Here is an 8,178-nt window from a genome sequence, read left to right as displayed (position 1 = left end):
GACACAGCTCCCACCAGCAAAAAGGGGAAAAGTAAAACCGGAATGTTCTCCTTCTTCACAGAGGGTTTTAATCACTTAAAGTTAAGGGATAAAGTGATGCTGCATTATTGAAGCAAATAGCCTAAGTACCTAATGCATAATATAGCAGCTTGCTCAAATCTTACACATTTCAGGGTGAATCATGACTGATGAGAAATGAATCAGGATTTGCATTTCACACAGTGACTCATCCTCTGCTAAAATAGCTGACAGCACCTGAAACAAACCAGTAAGGATCATGTCAAGGCACACAATACTGGTTCATTTGAGCAAGTACTTACAATATGTTTGTGCTTTAAACATCAGGAATATAAAAGTTTATTTTTGGAAATTATTCTCTGAAGGTGACTGAGAAGCAAAATATGATTTTGGAGATGTGCAGAAAAGGAAATCACTTTCAAGCTGAAAACAGAATTTATTTTCTTGAACAATGGTTATTGATTTTCTTTTTTTAAACAAAAATCTCCTGTGGGATGAAAAAAATCCACTATTGGTAACACACTTGTGGCATAAAAATACTTCACCTAAAATATATTGACATAAAATACTTTCTTTAAGATGCATTGATATAAAAATTTTATTAAATTCTTTCCACATTTCAGGACTTCCCATTTTCTAGATCTGCTGCCATGTTTTTGGAGTTCAGATATGTTTGGTTCTGACAACAGAGCTTCATGAAACAGACCTCTAATTTCCTTGCTATCTGACATAATTCACTTTTTTAATTCTAGAAAATAAATTGTGCAGCAGTTTCATGTCAGGAATTCCAAAATGTTTATTTTTTTCCCCAAAATCTTTGTCATGGGAATAGTGCAGTAGAGGTTGCTGCTGTTCCAACCCTCCTGCCCCTCTCGAGCTGGGCTCCAGGGCAGTGCAGAGTTTCACCCTGGTCCCTCAGCAGAGCTGGCAGGGCCAGGTGTGCCTGTGCAGGAGGGAAGCAATGCTTCAGTTTGACCCCAGGGGCCAAAATGGGCCCTCCCAAGGCGTCTCTCCTACAGGAGAGGTGATCAGTTAGTGTCACTGATCCTCAGTCATCAGTGCTCAATAGCTGTCACCCCATTCAGCTGTTGGTGGTTGCACATTGCTGGCTTATGCTGATGAGTTCTGATGTGTTTTTTAATGGTAAGTAGGTTAATCCTTCTTCCTGGCTGAAAAACATGAAGTTAGATGCAAAACTCCCCAAAGCAGGAAGACTTACTTGGAAAAAATTACAGAAGTGTAAATCAAGAAAGCAATATTGAACTTTAGAAGACAGCATACAATAATATGACACTTTATTCTGCTGCTGCCTGAGGTTTATATATACTACTGTCACTTTCTTGCTGTTCTCCACCAGTAGTAATTTTCTTTCAATCTAAATTTTATTTCCCAAGGGTTTGCTAAGGTTAAAAGTGCTAGAAAACCAATGACTATTCACTTGCCAAAGGACAATAAATTAAATTAACCACTGTTGGTAGCCAAGTCAGGTCTGAACTATTTATATGTAAATAGGTGCAAAACCCTGATGGCATAGTGCATGATTATTAGCAGCTCATTGCAGACTCCACACTGAAAATTAAATACACTGGAAAAAGCAATGTGTTTCCTTTAAATTCTGCCTGCAAGAAAAACTTCTGAAATTCTGTTTTCATGGTAGCTTGTTATTACTGGCCTTACTATGCATTAGAAACCTAATTATTCAAGGTCAAAATTAATGGGATCTTTTACTAACTTGTTTTATTTTAATTATCTTAATAATCATAACCACATAACCATAGTAGTGATTTCCAATTGATGGGGTTATTTTAATAAGGGTCACATTGCTCTGCTGTTGCCCAGGAAATGACTGCTACTCTAAGTGGTATTTAGTGACCACATTGGTGTGCTGAGATCAAACCTCTTAGTGACCCTTTCCCACATCCAGTTTGGTGGCCAGGTAATAACAATTCATCTGTCAGTGCCACGTTTCTGTGGCACTTCTTTTTCTCACAAGATCCTTGGGATTTTAGGTATGGTATGAATTGTTTGTTCTCTCTGGGATCTCTAGGATGGCAGCTGCAGTTGTAACACCCCAAGCTCAGCAGCATCATCACTGAGAACATTTGATTAATAACAAAGATCCAGCCAAAGTTGTGTTTGATAGCACATTTATATTTAGTTATATTTATTGGTCCTTCATCAGTTTCACTGCCTTCTTCATGAGGTCTAGGAAAAGACTTGAAAAGCGTGAATCAGCCCTTGTGGATATCAGGAATAAATGCTGTAAATGATGTGAAGTGCCAGTCACACTGTCATTCAGGCAGTCTGGTGCAACAGCAGGTAAAAGATTATGAGCCCAGAGTTCTGCATGTCCAGTGCTGGCTGCACAGGAAGAGCCACACCACCAATACCTGCTCAGAAGGGAGCTGTGACACTGGGGGCACAGGGACACACCTTGGTGCTCAGCAAAGAGTTAAATGCATCCATCCATGGGTAATGAACTTGTTTCTGTAACCACCCACACTCCAAGGCAGATGGGAAAAGTTAACTTCCATCAATAATTGAGACATTGGATTTTAAATTCAAGGAAATAGTCCTGAAAGAGCAAACCAGAAACATCTGATCAGAAGCTAATAAGGATTAAACAACCAATTGCTATTAGTAAATGTTCCTGACTGTGCAATTCCTCCATTCTGGAGATGGAGCACTGATCCTGCAAAGATGTCTCCAAATATTCATGTGTGTGTTGGCTCTGCCCACACTCCTCTGAGCTGACACAGACCTCCCCTTCTCTGTGCTGGGGTTCACCAAGAGGTAATGCCTTCAGCACTAAGTATCAAACCACACTGGAAGAGGTTTTTGAGACAAAAGCATAAGCTTAACTGCAGGAAGGCTGGTGGAACACAGATCTGACCACAGACCTTCCACCCCTGGAAATGAGTGTAAAGGAAGACTGGCTCAGCAGCTACAGTGTTAATCTGCCGTCAAGTACTCGATTTTTGTTAATAAACACAAGATCCTGTCATCATTTTCTTCTCACGTGTTGGCATTTCAAATGTGTTGCTTACAAAGGTCATCTGTGTTTGGGGAAAAACTGTTTAATTGATTTTATTATTGCAGGAAAATAGAATAACTACTTGCACCTTTGTTTGCAGATAAAAAACAAAATTAATGGTTGCATACAGCTGAATTAAGCACTTAAAGTTCAGTCTCTACAAAATGCTGACAGTGTAAGCTTAGATCAATACCAAAACAATTTACACTTTAGGAGCTCTGGCTATTAACTAGTAATTATGCCAAGTTTACTGTTAAATTGCTTTAACTGTTTCCAAGGTGTAAGTGAATTATGGCAAAACTTGTTAACACTGTCAGAGTGGGAACTCTCAGCACAGTCCCAAGCAGATAAACCTTGCACACCTCGACTGGCCCCAGCTGTTCACTCCAGTGCCCTGACCCACTGCTCTGCTGCAAACCTCTTACACCTCGGGGTCTGGGTCTGCCACACCTGCAAGTTACTCAGGAGGGTGAAGAAACTTCTGGGTGAGAAACTGCAGCCACCAGCAGCCCTGCTTAGCCCCATACTGGCCCTGAGGCAGTACAGGAACTGCTAAATTTTTTCCAATATTTTCATGAGTTTAGGGAATTGTAAATGAACTTTCCACTTTGTCTTCAGACTAGAATCACAATCCTTCCCAGAAAACAAAGTCTAGAGCTTTGTTTTGGCCTCCTGCAAGAAAAAAAAATGTTTTACTCAGTTAGTAAATGAAGTTCCTAAACAATAACATAAAGATACAAACACTGCAAGTTTACTTATAAGCAAAAGCAAGGTTTAAAACCCCTTCACATTAAGTTCCCCTTGTGTCCTGCATTTATCCCACAACAGCTGCTGAAATTAATCTTCTTTGTCATGGAAGGACCAGTTTCTCCTTCACATGTGATGATGAAAAATGCAAAAAGAACTTATGCCAAAGACAGCAAGCAGAGCAATGTGTGAGGAAATCTGTTGTTAATCAAGTTGGACCAGCAAGACCAGGAAAAGAACTAATTGCTTATCCCAGAGCATGATCTCTGTCCCCTGTGCCTGGCTACAAAAAAATACATTGTCACACTAATCCTGAAAGTAACTGAGGAGTTTGTTTTAATAATGTTGAAATCAATGTGTACCAAAGACTCACCTGGGTGTGCTACAGCATGTTCACACTGTCATCTCCACTAATTAATGACTCCTGCTGTGGGCTTTGCCTCCCTCTGCTTTCCACAACAGTCCAACCCAAAAAGCAGCCAACACTTTATCAGTAGAGTATGCACATTCAAAAGTCAAAGAACATATTAGTCTCATGCTTGCTGATTATCTCTATAGCTATATATTTGGCTTTCTTGTATGAAAAATAAAAACTGATGTGAAGAAACAGCCCCAGCACTTAATAGACCTCAGGTTCCTCACCCACATGTCCCTCAGTGGATGAGTTAACATTACCCACCACTGCACATGGGATATTAACAGCTTATTAAGACCAGCTTTAAACAGAGAGAGGTAGTAGAAGATAAATTTATTGGGTGAGTATGGCTAAATTAGGCACTACAGAATTTCATCTGCAGACGTATTTTTAAGCTATATAAAAAGCCTTGGTCATTTACTTGGGAAAAGGGAAAAGAGCTTCAGCCTGTTTGCTGTTTTTAATCAGCCTGGTTTGTTGCCAAATATATTATTTGAAGATGGTGTCAAAAGAAAAGACATCACAAGGTGAGCTCTCACAACACAGCTCGGCTAATAATGTGATGATAATTTTTTAGAGTGGAATGGTTCTTTAGCTGTGGGAAACATGATTTTTGAGGATAAACACATTACCCAGCTGGATACCTCAACTTAGTCAACTTTCCCTATACCATCAACAGCAGGAGGGAGTCACAAACAATGCAACAACAGCTGAAGTATTTATTTGCCAGACTCTTGTGCCCCCATCTGCACCAAGTACCAGGAAACAAAGCTTTTAGTTTCCTGTGCTGGACAGCATGAGAAAAGTTGAGATTAACAGCACCTAAAATTTTAATTACTCCTTTTGGTTTCTCCTTTTCCATCTCTTTTTCTGCTGTCATCTGTTACATTCATCTTTTTGCAACATTTGTGTTTGTTTCAAAGGCTGACCTGCCTTTAACTAAAGTGCCATTGACCTCAGCTGCCTGTCCCACTTCCACACACCACAAATAACACCCTCAGTGCCTCAAAAGCAGCCACTGCTGCTGCCCAAACACATCTCACCTGCCTCCTTCCAGTGCCACTGCAGAAAACCTGCCATTCCCACACGTGGCACTTTCCTGGCTGCACAGATGAGCTCCATCCCTGTCTTTATGAATTGATGTTGTTCCACCAAAACACATCTGAGTGAGGCAGGTGTGACCTTGACCTGCTGAAGGCTTGGGCCCTCCAGACTCCAGCAAGGGCTCAGTGCCTGAGAGTTGCACATTTTGCCCATCAGATTCAGAATCTCAAGACACAAACATCAGAAATAATTATGAGTAAAAATTTGCTGGCATGTCTTGAAGTGAAACCATCAATTCTGATTAAATCTCTTTTTTTTGCAACTGATTTTTACCTCCCCTGAAACATATGGCATCTCCTGGCTCTTGTGAAATATTTTGACTGACAATACAGAAGACAGAGAAATAAGAAAATTGTGTCTCACCCAGGACATTTGAAGTCATTTAGTCTGAGGAAAATTTTAGTTAGAACCTTCTGATAATTGTAATACACACTTGCCAAGGAGAAATGTCTCAGACATTAAAAAAAATAAAAGCAAATACACTCTCAAATATGTCAATTTCTTGAGCTGATTTTTTTTTTCCAGAAACGTGATTAGAAAGTGCAAAACCAAGATTGCAAAGTCGATTAAAATCCCAAATCCTATCTACTAAATACTATAAATTGGACACTTACTTGGGCTTCAAAGATAAAAAAAAAGAGGGTTTTAGACAAGACAGATTAGCTTTGCAAACTGGAATTCTTCCTTTACATAAAACAAATTATTTGATAAAAGATCAGGTTGTTTATGAAGAGTAAGCACTTGCCTGCAGCATTTTCTCATCTGCTGAGTGCTGCGACAGAGGTGCAGGATGGAAAGGATGGAAAGGATAGCAAGGATGGGGAGCATGGGCAGGATGAGGAAGATGGGCAGGATGGGCAAGGATGGCAAGGATGGGGAGCATGGGCAGGATGAGGAAGATGGGCAGGATGGGCAGGGATGGCAAGGATGGGGAGCATGGGCAGGATGCCATCCATCCACACAGCCCAGCCACCCCCTGAGCTGGGCTTTTGTCATCCCAGGCTGCTCTCTGGGGCTGCAAGGTCCCCACTGTGACCCTGCCCTGCTGGCACCAGGAGGGACTCAGGGACTGTGGCTCCATTCAGCAAGGCTCCTTTAATCCTTTAAGTATTTGACTGCTGAAAATCAGCATTAATTCAAAAAATATCTTCTAGGGACAGAAGGAAGGGGCAATATGCAGAACAACCAGCTCCCACCATTTTATCTCAGCTTCCCAAAGGCTGGGCAGGCTCTGTGATGTCCCAAACCCAGGAACCATGTGACTGAATCACTTTTTTAAAAACAAAACAACAAAAAAAAAATACAATTATAGCAAGACACTTGCAAACAGAGCATAGCCTTAAATACTGTTGCGAAAATAACAAGTGCTTCTCAGGACTGGGGAGGGACTTCACTGCTGACCTTTTATTTTTGGAACTGGCAGAATCAGTTTTTTTGGGGCTGCAAACCTCACTGCAAAGTGAAGACAATAGGTGCATTTTACTTGTTTTGCTCAACAAATGTTTCTCCTGGCTGGAGAAAGTATAGTTGTCCAGGTCAGTGCTGTTCTCCTGCTTTTTATTATGCTTTTTCCTACTTTTTCTTCACATTATTTTCCATCCACCTCACCAGAACTAGGTACAGGAGTCCCATGTCTACACATAACTGCCATGTCACTCTGCACATCAAGGAAAAATCATCCCCAGGCAGAGGTGCTCCATAAGGGCCCAGCATGAATAAGCCTCCATGATGGGCAGATATTTTTAGGTGACATTTAGGACCTTTCCTGCATGCTACAGATTTATAAAATCAGCAAGCTCAGGAGGAGGAAGATTGTGCCTGGATCCCCTAGAGGGAAAAATCTTGAGACAGAATAATTCATTCACACCTCTTTCTCACTCCCTACCACTGACAAGTTGCCAAAGTCACAAATCCCAGGGAGCTGCTGCCAAAGTTGCTCTTTCTTGGGAACAATTTTCACGGTGTCTGGGGGACAAGCAGCCCCCCTTCCCTGGTGCCAGCCCACCCAGCTGCTTGGAGAGAGTGCAGCGTGTGACAACAGGGTGCCACCACAGCCTGCTCTGCAGCAGGGAGCCGTGCCTCTGGGACAGCCTGGCTTCCTCCAGGCAGCTCCTGCCTCTGTCCCACCTGCTCTGCACAACGAGGCTGTCACCTGTGAAAAACGCCAATCACTTGGTTTTGAAATTTTAAAAGTTTAATAGTAATAAAATTGTTATAAAAATAGTAATATAATTAGAATAATAAAATTTGAACATTTGAGATTAGGACAATATGAGACAATAAAAACAAAGAGATACGGACGTCCGGGTACCTTTTTCTGTCTGAGCGAGGTGGGAAGAAGTTAGTTTTCTGATGATAAGGGAGCAATGAATTCCCTTTTTCTGATTTAGGTGTCCTGCAGCTGCCATCCGGTGAGGACCCCTCATTCCTTTCTAAAAGAAAATATTCCACATACATAGTTCCTATTTTAACTACAAAAGCTACCTTTTTGCTATGAAACTACATTTACCATAGTATTAAAATGTTAATACAGCACTACTCAATACAACTTAATGTGTATAGTAAATGTCTGCGTAGAGCCATATAATATGCACTTTTCACATCATCTCTCAGCCGTGACACTGGCAGAGAGTGCAGGGTGCCATGCTGTCCCTCTGCTGTCCCTGCTCCAGTGTGGCAGCAGCCTCTCTCCCCAAACACCCAGAGGGCTGCAGCACCACACACCAGCCTGCAGCTCCTCCCCAGGCTGTGTCCAGCTCACTGCAACCAGCAAGAGCCACAGGAGGCACCAAACCACTCCTGCCCACTCAGGCATCACCCCTAGCCTGCCCCAGCTCCCAGCTGTCCTTCCCAAAATCCA

General features: G+C 41.7%; 1 long non-coding RNA gene across 3 annotated transcripts in view; it reads right to left on the bottom strand.

Annotated features, from left to right (window-relative positions):
• Positions 1–349: 349 nt before the first annotated feature.
• Positions 350–8,178, bottom strand: part of LOC135281464 (uncharacterized) — a 44,331-nt gene continuing 36,502 nt past the window's right edge. For all 3 annotated transcript variants that reach the window (XR_010348096.1, XR_010348097.1, XR_010348098.1), the window contains exons 2-3: positions 7,630–7,750; positions 350–3,724 (exon numbers count right to left, since the gene is read on the bottom strand). This is a non-coding gene — a long non-coding RNA (uncharacterized LOC135281464). The remainder of the gene's footprint in view (positions 3,725–7,629; positions 7,751–8,178) is intronic.

This window comes from Passer domesticus, chromosome 15, assembly GCF_036417665.1.
Source record: "Passer domesticus isolate bPasDom1 chromosome 15, bPasDom1.hap1, whole genome shotgun sequence".
Lineage (NCBI taxonomy): Eukaryota > Metazoa > Chordata > Aves > Passeriformes > Passeridae > Passer > Passer domesticus.
Note: the sequence above shows the minus strand (reverse complement) of the source record. Positions and strands in the feature narration are given on the sequence as shown.